This window comes from Cydia fagiglandana, chromosome 11, assembly GCF_963556715.1.
Source record: "Cydia fagiglandana chromosome 11, ilCydFagi1.1, whole genome shotgun sequence".
NCBI lineage: Eukaryota > Metazoa > Arthropoda > Insecta > Lepidoptera > Tortricidae > Cydia > Cydia fagiglandana.
In genome coordinates, this window is record NC_085942.1 from 1,808,289 (window position 1) to 1,822,423 (window position 14,135).

The 14,135-nt window shown below is 38.6% G+C and overlaps 1 protein-coding gene across 1 annotated transcript in view; it reads right to left on the minus strand.

Moving 5' to 3' along the window:
* The window catches only part of LOC134668748 (zinc finger protein 3), a 64,681-nt gene that overhangs the window by 30,967 nt on the left and 19,579 nt on the right, over nt 1-14,135 (minus strand). The window lies entirely within an intron of this gene.

Consider the following 14,135-nt stretch of genomic DNA (forward strand, 5'->3'; position numbering starts at 1 on the left):
CCGGCAGAGCAATTTGAAGTTTAAGATGACAGTTCCACATTATGCAAAGATAGCTTGGTCAGACTATTAACACATTACATTATTAATACATTACTTATCAGAATTTTAATTATCAAGGCAGCAAACAGATCTACTTAAATCCACAGATTAAAATAAATTAAAAATCTTAATTTACATTCGAATTTCAAATTGGCTCGCCACGTTAATTCCATCGATCATTGCTGGCTGCAATCCGCCAATCGGGAAATAAAAACAGCCACCCCCCACCCCCACCCGTCTGCTGGGGTGTGATTTTTTCGTACGTCACTCCGCATTATGTACTTTTCGACCATGTATTCGTTGTAGTTGGATGTGTGCTTTAATACCGGTTTTTGTGAAAATTTTATCATGGTTGATGTTAATTCCGGCCCATATCATTTAGGTACTAGCTGGTGTTTAAAATGTGTTATTGATGCATAAAATTGCATTATGAAGTGGTTAAATTATAAAAAGACAAAAGCGTCATGTTACGAATTAAATAAGAAGTCTAAAGTAGTAACACTGACTTAAACTTGTACCTAATTGTATCATCTATACCACATGGTTTTGCACCGCCTACAACTTATCTGCTTTGCCTAAAGGTTGACTGGTAGAGAATGCCCTATGGCATTAAGTTCGCCTTTTGTACAGTGTATTTCCTTATGTGCAATAAAGATTAAACAAATAAATGAAACGCACCTCAACATCGACACTGGTCAAGCGCGTAAAATGCCGTTTTATACTTGTAAGTTTGGAGTTCTGTACTGAGACAGTAAAATTTCTTGAAGATACAAGATTCCGTGTTAGGCAACATAACTAAGGTTTGTTGAGCAGCCTAAAAATTGTGAAAATTACTGTTTACATTCCTCGTGATTACAATACAGACCGCACTTAGGATAATGCGTCACACCTGTACTGTCATAACGTTGTATACGGACATAAAAATGGTATCCACATAAAAATCGACGCGGCTATTGTGTACACACACCAACGTTATCCTAGTGTGTGTGCTAACGCTTGCAGGGCTGAGCTCGATCGCGTGCAAAGCGCCGTGCAAAAATGTGCATTATACACCAACACCAATAAAAAATGACCTCCCGCCCCCCCCGCGCCGCGAACACAAAAAGACGAATGCGACGGACGTAGGTTTTTCACCAGGGATCCTTTTATGTTTGTTGGGTTGGGGAAGTAGATAAAGGCATGCGGGCCCCCCCTCGCTGTCATGTATCATGTATCCAGTTTGAAATCCGAAAGAATGCCTGTCTATGTTCGAGCTTTGTCCGGGAATCAAATGCGCGATCCGGGAAATTGGGAATTGGTGGCCGGTTTGATGAAGGCTCTTAATGAATCCTGGCTGGAGACAATGGCGGTCAGTTTCACGCTCGCTGAGTAAACTTATATCGTAAGACGTTATCTTTCTTGCGACCGGATTCTCCCATATTGGTCTGTCATTCTTGCCAGCCATAGTTCTATTTCACTGATTCATTGGATACAAAAATAAATGACTAAGGGCTGAAGATGGTTTTATTTTAATTAATATTAGTTATATGTACTTAAATTAAATAACATTAACTTAAATAAAGTATGATTACGGTGTTTTACATTGCTTAAGGTAGGGTTTACATGAAAGAATTTAAAATTAAAAAGCACACGGAAAAGTTGACCTGAATGCTAATTTTAATTGGCGTTAAAACCCCCCGCCTTTTAATAAACACCCGTTTCTAAAACCTAAACAAATTGCTCAGTTTGTTAACTTAATCTAAAGCCTGTACAAATCCCAAGCCTTTTCACTTTGCCCAGCAAAGTATATGGACTTTAACGACCATGGCAAAGCCAAGAGATTTGACCTCCTTTATAATTTTATGAAAAATTTTGTAGAAAATGGAAAGTCTAGAAATACATGCAGTTTGTTATGTTGGTGCTGAATTGATGTTACGTACGAGGTGTGCTTTAATGAGATAGGAGTTAAACTTTGATGTTTGAGTACATCTTTTAACTTAGATAAAGTCAGGGAAACTTCCTAAAATGTTTTAATTAACGAGTTTGAGATCTAAAAGTATAACCTGTAATTAAAAACTGCAGGAAAATAGAAAAGAATACATTTGAAGCTGAAATTTTAATCCTCTCCCTGCCAACCAAAAGAAAAAAAGTACAATTTCAATTAAAATTAATTTCAAGTCTCTAAGATCCATCTGGCATTGATAACGTTGTAACTTCAGACATAAAAGAACTTCACGGACCTAGGCCAACTCTAAAAAGTTTCCACGTCGAGACTTTTATGAGGGTGAAGTTTTTTCCACACACACCTGGGGAGGCAAAAAAGGAAGGAAAAAGAGGCAAGAGAAACTGTGTTATGAGGTAAGAAAGAGTGAGGCCAGGGGCACGATCGCAATAAAAAGACAGCGTTAGGTCGCTGGGAAACTTTTTGCTTTGGAACTTGCTTTTAGAGGGGAGTTTCTTACGCGTTAAACGGGTGAAAAGAAAGAATTGGTCAGTGGCGTTTTGGCGGCCTTTTTACCTTTTCTTTTGCTTTTGTCCGGTTGTTTACTTTTCTTCTCACGTGCCGTGATGTGAGGGCTTTGTCCGAAAACAGACTGGGTGTTTACTTTCGATTGTGTTGATATTGTAAGCTTTTTACGTTATGCAAAATGGGTGTTTTAGATTGTAAGATTGTGAAGTAGATCGCCTAAGTCATGTTACAGTTAGGTTAGAGTGAATGTTAGTACAAGAATACATTTTTTGCTTTTCCCGTTGCTTTTATTTGCTCTAATTAGATTTATATACAACAGTTAATTGAATTAATCTTTACTTGATGCAATACAATGTTAAAACGAGATAAAAATAAAATATGACGGTAATTAATCAAGCAAAGCGATATTTTTATCCACCTGCAAACTTGTTTGACGTGTTTATTTCAAGTTTTTGTTTTTACTTTTTGCTTTTCTAGCAAGATTTCGCCCACACGAGTTTATTTATAATTATTTAATTATATAAATACCTCAGTTTATATTGTGTTTTGTCGTCTGACAAATACTAACCTCAAAATCAGTGCTGATACTCAAAAACAAAAGTAATGCTGATATAATTTATAGACATTCATATAATAGATCGACAGAATCCATCTGCATGGAGTTTGCATACATATATTTATTTATTTATATAGTTGGTATCCCGTATCCCAAAGGAGCGCTATACTTGACTTAGGATGGTATTCTACCTATCAAATTTTTTTGTCCAATGCGTATTGTGTCTCACACTTTGCTTAACGGGAGAGTGAGACACAATGACATTGGACAAAGAAATTGGACAGGTGGAATACCACCCACTGTATGAAAACTTATTAGCGCGCTCGTGCTCGGACTCTAGAATTTTTTAGTAAACATTATTTTATATAGAAGTCAAACGAGCAGACGAATCTCCTGACGGTAAGCTATTACCGTCACCAATGGACACCTGCAACACCAGAGAGGTTGGAAGTGTGTCGCCGGCTTTTAAGATGGAAGTAAGTACGCCCTTTTCTTGAAGGTTCGAAGGTCGTATCGATCCGAAGGTCGTATGAAGCAGTGGTGGCCGAGTGGATATGACGTCTGACTTTCAATCCGGAGGTCGGGGGTTCAAATCCTGGCTCGTACCAATGAGTTTGTCGGAACTTCTGTACGAAATATCATTTGATATTTACCACTAGCTTTTCGGTGAAGGAAAACATCGTGAGGAAACCTGGAAAAAGGCGAGAAATTCAAATTTTCTATGTGACAATAACCCTTCCCGCCTACATTTTTTTAATTTTGCCGCTCTTTTCTATTGACGGAGATTGCTTGACCGAGTATATGTCTGTATGAAGTCATAGACAAATTATTTTTAAACAAGGCCACAGACAAACAGTCGGACTGCTCTTATTATGTCGATCACAAAAACTAGCCTGGATGAAACAGAGCGCTAATTGAGCAGGTGAAAGTAGAAAGGTGTTTTTTGGAGTTTGTGTCGCGGCACCTTTCTTTCAGACGTAATATGACCGATATTCATTTGTCAGAATGTTAGCTTCTGAATGCTTCCGTGTGTAAATACGGTAAAAGTCCTAAGAGTCGGATCACGTTGACTTTTCAAGTTTTCATGGCAAGTGCTACGTCAATTATGGAGCTTAAGGGCCCGATTCGGATTTTGAAATAGACATCTATTAGATATCTTTTAGACATCACCAAGATACGATAACGATATGTTTAAGATCTAACCTGTCAAATTTGACATTTGCGCGATTCTGGAGATACTCTTGAACGATTTCCACAGGATATGACTTAGAGATCCAATTCATATCTAATAGATATCTAACTCTATCTAACGTAAAAGTGACATTGGTTGCCCGAATTGCGCTGCAAAAGAGAACTAGTTGATATCTAAACTATAACGTATCTAGAATGGATTTAGTGCGTGTCGTCTCTTGTGAATATCTTGAAGTTCGAATACGGCAGTATAGTATACTAGCGACCCACCCCGGCTTCGCAAATTAACAAATTATACACCTAAACCTTCCTCAAGAATCACTCTATTGATAGGTGAAAACCGCACTCGAGTTTATAGCGAACATACATACACGCAGACAGACGCGCCGGGGGGGTTTGTTTTATAAGGCAAAGTTAGTGTGGTCAGAGTCTAGTGCTCAAATACGTTAATGCTTTTTTTTATGTAATAGTCAGCAAACGAGCAGACGAGCCGCCTGATGGGAAGCGGTCATCGTCGCCCATGGACATAAGCAACACCACAGGAGCCACTTAAGCGTTGCCGACCCTTGAGAACCCCAAATACCCGCTTCTTGAAGAATCCCATGTCGTAGCGCAAAGGAAATACCTCAGGAGGCAAGTCATTCCACATTCTGCACGTTCTGGGAAGAAACGAGCGAGATGCCCGCTTGTTCTTGGTGTGCCATGTATCTAAGAAGTGGGGATGAACTTTGCTCCTTTGGCGGGAGGTGCGGTGATAAAATCGAGACGATGGCACCAAATCAAAAAGTTCTTCCGAGCATTCTCGTCTCTCCGAAGGCTAAGAAGTTCTAAGCCGTCAGTAAGTTCGGGATCGCTGACAGTACGAACTGCCCGCCGCTGCATGCTCAACAGATGACACCCTGCTGTCACCTGTATTGACAATGACTTATGTTTACTTAACAGAGATTTGTCCACATACCCAACGAAAAGCGTATGAAAAAGTTTTTGTCGGGTATTTTCTCACACAAAAAAGCCTATAGTCGCACCAAACAAAGTCTGCAGCGGATTTGATAGCCCGCGTAGTGTAAGTGTTATGTAGACGTCATAATTTCATAGAAGTTTGACGTTTAAAATGACACTTGCACTGCGTGGGCTATCAAAATCGCTGCAGACTTTTTACTGTCTGACTATAGTCGCCTCTTTCCGTTACGATTGTCTAGTGTTAACTGTTAAGTTTAAACCTATATTTCGTGGCCGGACTGCAAGTTGCAGAATAAAGTTTGTTCCGCATTGTGCACGTCCACGCGGATCTTGAAAACGGTAAAAATTGGCCAAGTACACGCGTACTTGGTCAATTTTTACCGTTTTCAAGATTCTGAAGATGGTTCCCAATTCGTAGAGGTCTTAGATTTTTTTATGAATGTTCTAAGATTGCATTAATACGGACGGTAAGTATCAAAAGGAGTCCGGTAGCGGTAGAGAACAAGATCTTTTTATGACTAGTATAGTGCAAATATAATATATTTGAAAAATGAACTCTTTACGAACTTATTTTTTTTAAATGTCAAAATTTAGCAGTAATTTTTATTATTTATGTGTAAATAAAATAAGGTATAAGGTTGTTGTTAGGTAAATGTGTCAGTGTCAAAAGTGACCTTGTTGTTTGAAGAAACGTCACATTTGACACTGACATATCTAATCCATATCGTTTCTAGATCAGATCTATTAATTGACGTATCCTAAAGTTCGAATCGGGCCGTCAGTGGACATTGGCCTAATAGTTGTCTTCAATCCTAATTCTAAGCATTAGGTGTGACATATGCACATAATATATTGATATTAGGTTATCAAACATAATAATATGTATGCTAGTTTTAAGGTAATTTATCTATGGGCCAATTATAGTTGCCCGAAAATAAATATTTTCATTAGGGCGTTATAGGTTCTCGCGGGCTTGGTTTCCGCAGCGCGGCGTCATATTATTGCGCCTTTCTTGCCAACCCAACTCTACCAAGAAGCCAGCAGACCCTTGACGTTGCCGACGACTTCTGGGAGAGATCCCGAGAGCCGAGGTGTTGTGTCATACATTAGGACGTTTACCTTATAAGTAATTTGATTACATTGGCTAGCTTACTGTAGAAATTGCGTTGTCAGTTCGAACTTTAACTGTATTTTCATATAAGATATACCGGGTGTGGCCTGTAACATGAGCAAATAATTAAAACATAGATTGTACTCCTCACACGGTGACACTTTTGTTCAACAACTTTTAAAAATTATGAAGTATTTAGTCTCCCTATTTTGCATACAAAATAAATATTATCTTCATTGGACGCCATCGCCACGCCATATCATTGTGATTGACGTTGCTTGTCACGCCTTAAACATAACAAAAATCGCAATACATTGCGTCTTAGAATAAACTTTAAAGTGTATTAAAAATCAAACCACAAGTTATTTTTAAAAGTCGCTGAACAAATGTTGGTCAGTATGAGGAGTACTGCCTACGGTTTAATTTTTTGCTCATACTAAAGGCCACACCCGGTATGACATTATTTTTCTGTTATAGCATGAATTCGTACTGTGCCTCGCTCAGTACATTTCTGTTTCGCAGTTCAACTTAAATATTGACTTATGATCGGGCAAAGCCCTAAAACAACCATTAACGACGCACACAGCCCCACCGCACACACACACCGATTCGGCGTTTTTATATTGTTGCACATTTAAAAAAAGGCGACAGACAAAGATGGACTGATGACGAGATCCGCTCGGAACAATACAGCGAAAGCGGGACAGCGCGATTCTGTCACGGCCGCTAAATAAAAATGTGCAAAGTGTTCCTTTTTTAAAATGTGATGCTTTTTTTACGTTAGTCTGCGTTTGCAATTAGTGCTGTGCGGTTGTCCCGCATTGGGTATTAGGAATCTATGCAAATGAATGTTCCGAGTCCTGTGGGATTTCTAAAAGCTTTTTCTGAACGTTATTGTTAGTTACAAAGGGCATCGGAGATCGCGGAAGCTTATTCATACTACAAGGTCGAGACACATGTTGTGCTTGGAAGCAGAACGGCATTTTCTCTATGTATTTATATGGCACATATGCTCATTATGCTCTTATGGATGTGGAGGTTGTAAAGATGCCTGCAATAGCGGGGATTCTTTACTCCTACATCTTTATAGCGGTACAAACAGTAAAATATTTGGAAATTGTTTTCACTGAAATAACTTATAGAAATATCCAGTTTAAGATAGCAATATTACTTTTATGTCTACATCTAGCTTAGACATAGCCAGACCAAGGTAACGCTGCTTGGCATTTTCAATGATAAAGTGTGACAATGTCATTACTTATCATTATCATTAGTATAATTCTATGAAAATATACTTATGACGTTTGTGATGGACAATCGATAATTATGTTCTATTCAAATTGGTGCAAAATTAGTTTAGACCGTATCATATCTTTAGATTCACTTTTGTTTTTAAATAACTATTATTTATGGCTCAATTTCGGCTAAAGTATAATAAAGACTTCATCCAATAGTCAAAATTGTATAACCTATAAAATGAAAATATCGGGGAGATCGAGCTTTGCTTGGAAAACATATTTGAAAATTAAAAAATGCGCGTTTTCCCAGAGATAAGAACTAGCTAGATCGATTTTTCGTCCCCGAAAATCCCCATATAGCAAATATTATTGAAATCGTTAAAACCGTTTCCTAGATCCCCGAAATATATAAATATATACCTATACAAGAATATTTGGATATTTTGTATACAAGCTGGATGTATTTTAAGATTTTATTTGATCATTTAGTCTATTTGCAAGATGTCTTACTTGCAAACATATTTTGGGTGAATAAATGATATAATCTTTTACAAAAATTGCTCGTTTAAAGGTACCTATTAAATAAGATAAATGTCATATACTACAGAAAAGGTGACTAAGCTCAGTCGTAAGCTCGGAGTGTGACTGGAAAACTTAGGTTTCCAAACTTGTATTGTATTCATAGGACAGTCACCCAAAACCGTAAACCCTAACCCGCTAGGGATGCGCCTAATCCAGGTGCAAGAATTTTTAATACCGGAAAAAATCCCGCATGTATGCGGCACGCACACACTAGCACGCTGTCGGTGCATGCTTTACGCTCGGAAAAAAAGTACTGCGTTATTGATTTTTCTGTACAGCGAGGGGTGGGGGCCTGAAAACCGTCTGCTGAAAAAACGGAGACGAAACGGCGCCTCCCTTTTTTAATTGGTGATGGTGTCAATGGGGCCAATCCGGTAGTGGCTTTTGTGCGTTTTGGGTTTTAATGGCTTGTTAGCGTCCTTAGTTTTGAGGTCCGTGGAATTGTGCGTTTCGTCTGTCAAATTTTTTATGCATTTACGTGGTTGCAGTTGCTGACAGGTTACGAGTATACGGGGCTGCAAAAGATGCATATGCCGAGCCACAATTGCGGATAGGGTAGATGGGGCCGGTGGAAAAAAGTTTTTAAATAGGATTAGTTATTTTTATTTAATAGTATGGCGTTATACAGATACAAAAAAACATAAATCTAATCCAGAGATTGATTATCTACTTGATAGCTTCGTTGTTTAGTTTAATCAGGTCTTCAGACATTGCAAATTGCATATTTTCATTATATTGCAATATTTGATCGATCAATTTAATCCATTGTATAATGTGTAATGTATTATTAAAGTACCTACCTCAAATAGTCTACAATGTAAAGAAATCCTTAGGTATTTAAATTACCGTGAGAAATAATGCTTCATGATCAGTCAAAGATAATAGGTATAGAAAACTCCATCACACCATAAAAAAAGTGATTTTCACTATTTCCATTATTAAAATAACCACATAAAAGAATAATACGCATTTTGAGCAATTCTAAAGATAAACTTTTAAAAAACCATAAAAACATAAAAATTCGTTTAAACCTGAAATTTATGTTTCAGCCGCTGTTTTAAGGAATCATGAAAAACTGTAAAATTTAAAAAGTTTACGTACAAAGATGAGAAGAATGTTTCTTTGATTTTCAACCTTACTACCACTAAGCATATTCGGGCACCGCTTGCAAAAATGAATCTTATTCCTTGAAGATAAAGTTTAATTTCCAAGCCTCCAGTATACGCAAGCCGGCCTATTTAAACGCTGTAGAAACGAAATGTCGTCTTATAGTAGGAAAGTACTGTCGCTTACGTCCTTTTGTGTACGGAGGTCGGGATAGAAGTTAAAGAATTATGCCTCACGAGAATGCGAATGTGTTAAAAGTAGGTGAGGTTTTGTGATGTGTTTCGTTTAAGTATTTTGTACTGGCAGATAATTAAACTCACACTTTAAGATATAAATGACCTAGCCCAGTGGTGGGCAAAGTACGGCCCGCGGGCCATCTGCGGCCCACGATTTTATCCGGCCCGCCGCCGTTCCTACGAAACAATTAGTATATGGGCTATATGGCATTGGCCCACGATTATCACAAATCAAAATAAATTTTGGCTACAACTCTGGCCCTCCACTTAAATTTCCTAAACTTTCTGGCCCCCCATGAAGAAAGTCTGCCCACCACTGACCTAGCCTAAGAAGAAAGATAAATAAATGAATAATAATACAAGTAATAGTATAAAACAGTATTTTCAAGAGAAATGAAGTTTTGTCAGTTCAAATCTTTTTCTTACTCTTTCTGAAGGGCGAAGGTTTGTTTGCTACGCGCCTATCGCTACGAAGTGACCGCTACGCCGTAGCCAGGTTACGATTCAACAGTTTACGTAAATAGTATCGTTCTACGAAGGCGTACAGGCGTATTCGGGAAACTAGATAATTGTAAGATTAGAGACGAACTAGACATTTTTGGGATCTACATTAGATATCGACCAGATGTGACTTGGATATCTAAGTCATAACTTGTGGATATCGTTCAAGAGGACGTCCAGAATCGCGGAAACGTCAAATTTGACATATGTATCTACCTTACAAATATCTTTAAATTATCCATATCGTAACTTCTTGATGTCTAATAGATATCTAATTCATTTTCCGAATCGAGCCGGTGTTCCGATTTTAAAATATGATTATGATTTGATATCAGTCTTAGTCTCAGTGCGCTGCTGAGTAATCTTTCACTTTTTTTTTTATTCTTGTATTTGGATAGAAAACGTTTTAATTTATTATTCTTTAAATTGGAATTCTCCTACTGGATTCAAGAATTTATTCATACTTATTCGATTTAGTTTTATAGTAAATGGGGCAATTCGCCAGTCACATTATTAAGTTAAAAACTGATTAATTAAATACCTAGTAATAGTTTTACGCTGCACCCTTACAGGCTACATTTTTCAGTACATAGTTCAGACTCGAATAACAAAAATGTGATTCTTTATTCTTTAAATAAATACAATATCCCCGGGTCGATACCTTTTATTGTTTTGTCCACAGTTGGGACCATTTTACAAATTATGTGTTTGAATTGAACGTAATAAAAAAGTTTCGTACAATACTACTTTGCTTCCCCCCCCTCGAAAATTGCACCAGAAACTCCCATGCTCCCATGTAAATGACCTTTCATTTATTTAATGCATTTGATGGCTGCACCAATAAGTGCATCCTTGCGCCGGCGCATGGCGCATGTGCAATTAGCCGGGAAGTGACGTCACATCCGCCCACGCGAGGTCAGGGTTTGAACGGGGGCGGTCTGGACGCTCAAGATATTCTTAATGTGGATCGACCTTTAAATTGAAATATCTGGGAGTGAAAACATATAAAAACTCAAAAATGCGCGGTTTTCCAGAGATAAAACCTAGCTAGATCGATTTATCGCCACCGAAAACCCTCATATAGCAAATCTCATCGAAATCGTTAGAGCCGTTTCCGAGATCGCCGAAATATATATATAAATAAATAAAATGGAATTGCTCGTTTAAAGGTATTTTTAAATTTAATACAATCTATTTTCAGATGTATATCGTTATCCTGCATACAATATATCATAACGGTATAATTTTAGTATAAATTTAAATTAGCTACTTATGTAGCCGAAATACGAGCAAAATTTTAAACAGAAGTATATTTCTAATACCTTGCAGGGATACCAGCAATTTGGAACGCCTTATCGTGCCCGGTAAAATAGAGGGAAAAAGGCCTAGGGGTAGAAGTCCCAAACGATGGTCGGACCAAATAGCGGAGGAACTAAAAATATCTGTCAGCGACGCATTCCACCAAGCTACAGAACGGGACCGATGGAGACAACTAGTTGACGGAATCAAACGGAGTCACGATCCTCAGCAATGAGGGACCGATTGAAGAGAGAGATATTTCTAATAGAGTAATTGAGATTAATCATAGAACCTCGCTAGGAAAAATGTATCTTTCTTGAATAACTTTTATACTGCTTTTATACGACAGTGCCTATGCCTATTGCCTAGCCAAGATGCTAATCGATCGAGAAATCAATAGCGAATACGCTAATGTCTCTCAGTCCAGTTTATTGCAACCATGGTATTAGGGGCTGTCCATAAATTACGCCATCGATTTTTGACGATTTTTGACCCCCCCCCCCTATAATCATCCAAAAATCATGCTTCAAATGACTCCATTTCCTCCTACTTCATGCTACCGTCATCCGATGTCCAGATCCCCCCCCCCATTTGAAATGACGTAATTTATGAATAGCCCCTTATAAGTGCCACTTGCACCATTCAACTAAACCGGGGTTAACCAGATAAACCTGGAGTTACCATGGTTACAAGTACAATTTGACAGTGAGTTAACGGTTTGACTGCTTAACCTTGGGTTAGTGGGATGGTGCAAGTGACCCTAAGATGTTCTTTCATTTTAGTTAGTACTTACATTGGACCCTACTAGGGCGTGGCCACATTTAATCATAATTAATCTAAAACTGAGTTGCACGCAAACATAAGATAAATATGGAAATATAATTCAATATAGAAGTTTAGTTTATTAGAGATTACCGTTTCATTCACTACGGCTGTCCATCTGAAGCTTCTTTCAAAGGATTAGACACATTATAAATGTAGAAATAGATAACGACAGCATGTAGACAGACAGACAGCATGCGATCTATCGCGTGACAAGCGCAGCCGCGATATCGCGTAGTCTAGGCGGGGCGGGGTGCGAGTAACAGCGACACCCCCATTTTCATTTTGTAGAGATTAAAAGTTTAATAAGTAAAATAGTAAACGGCCTCCTAGCCTAGTCGGTAGTGATCCTACCTACGAATCCGGAGGTCCCGGGTTCGAATCCTGGTAAGGGCATTTATTTGTGTGTTCATCACAAATATTTGTTCCTGAGTTATGGATTCTATCTATATAAGTATACATGTGTATATTATATTTATCATCGTCTAGTACCCACAACACAAGCCTTATTGAGCTTACTGTGGGACTAGGTTGATTTGTGTAAAATTGTCCTATAATATTTATTTATTTATAAGTTTATACTAAATGTTATATACTAAAGAAACACGTACTCGGTATAAGGGATTCGTATAGGAAGTGGAAGCACGTACTGCTCGCCCTTAGAGTTGGTGAAAGACGCCTAGTCTTTCTAAAATGGCATAGTAATAGTCGAGTTAATAATTGAAATAAAAGCTTATTATACACAAAAGGCTCCATCACACAGGCGCGTTTTGCGGGCGGCGCGTCAGTGGGGCGCGCCGCTTTTACACATAAAACGCTCACGCCGTGCTCCCGCCCCGCCAAGAAAACGCGCCTGTGTGACGGAACCTTAAAAGTAGTCGTAGGCAGTTTTATTGGCAACTGCTACCTGAACTACATTTTATAGGCATAGTGGATCAATCAGCATCATGGGCGCCTTTGCACCAAGAACGGCAAAAATCTGTGAATTGTTAGTTTTTTTAGTTGTAATTTATTTGTAAATACGAATTAAAAATTAATTTACAACTAAAAACTAAAAGCTGTCATAAAAATAAGATTACCTCTATAAAATAAAGCTGCATGTTTAAAGCCGACCACTGATTAACAGTCCGCCGGACGATATCGGCCGGTCAGTTGTTCGGAACTGTCAAATTTTTGTTATATCCGATATCGTCCGGCGGCCTGTTAGTCAGTGGTCGGCTGGCGAAAACTCGCCGGCACTGCCGACCCACCCCTTGTTATGGTGTAAGTTTAGTGATGCGATATCGATGCTACTTCCGACTGATTTACGAGTGATCCAACACGAACACTTATAAACCAATACGATAAATACAGTGAATGGCTAAATTTGACTGCAGGCGCTTTATCGGCATATCGCCGTATGAGTCGAAGCGTAGGTATAATAATTGTCGAGTTATTACCTTGTTTATTAACCATTGACGCAAAAACAGAGGTTGTAAGTTATTTTCTACGGGATGGTAATATTTTTTCGTGTTTTCAGGGTTGGTCCCATATTAAAGGTTGCTCAGTATAATTCCAAAACCTCCCTGGCAACGGGAATGCAGTTACATTTTGGCCATCGTGTATCTCCGACTAGGCTAGAAGACCGTTCCAAATATTATTAATATTATTATTAATTGATTTATTTATTCGCGGTCAGACGGACGTACCCGCAAAAACTAAAACTAAAGGTGAACAGTCCATTTCCAACGACAGCTGCATTACTGTTCATTTTACTATGGAAATTGACAATGACAGCGACGCGTTCAGTACCGGTAGTGCAGCTGCGGTTAGATATGGGATGTTAGGGCCCCCCCACATCTAGCGTCTTTTGAGCGTCGGCGTCTACAATTCTATGGCCGAACGTCGACGCAACGTCGACGCAACTGCGCAGTGACGTCATTTTCCATAGCGCTGACCAGACGCCGACGCTCGAAAGACGCTAGATGTGGGGGGGCCCATACCATAAACAAGTAGGTATAGCACGTTGCTGATGCTGACTGTAGTCAGTGGGGAGACCCTTCTG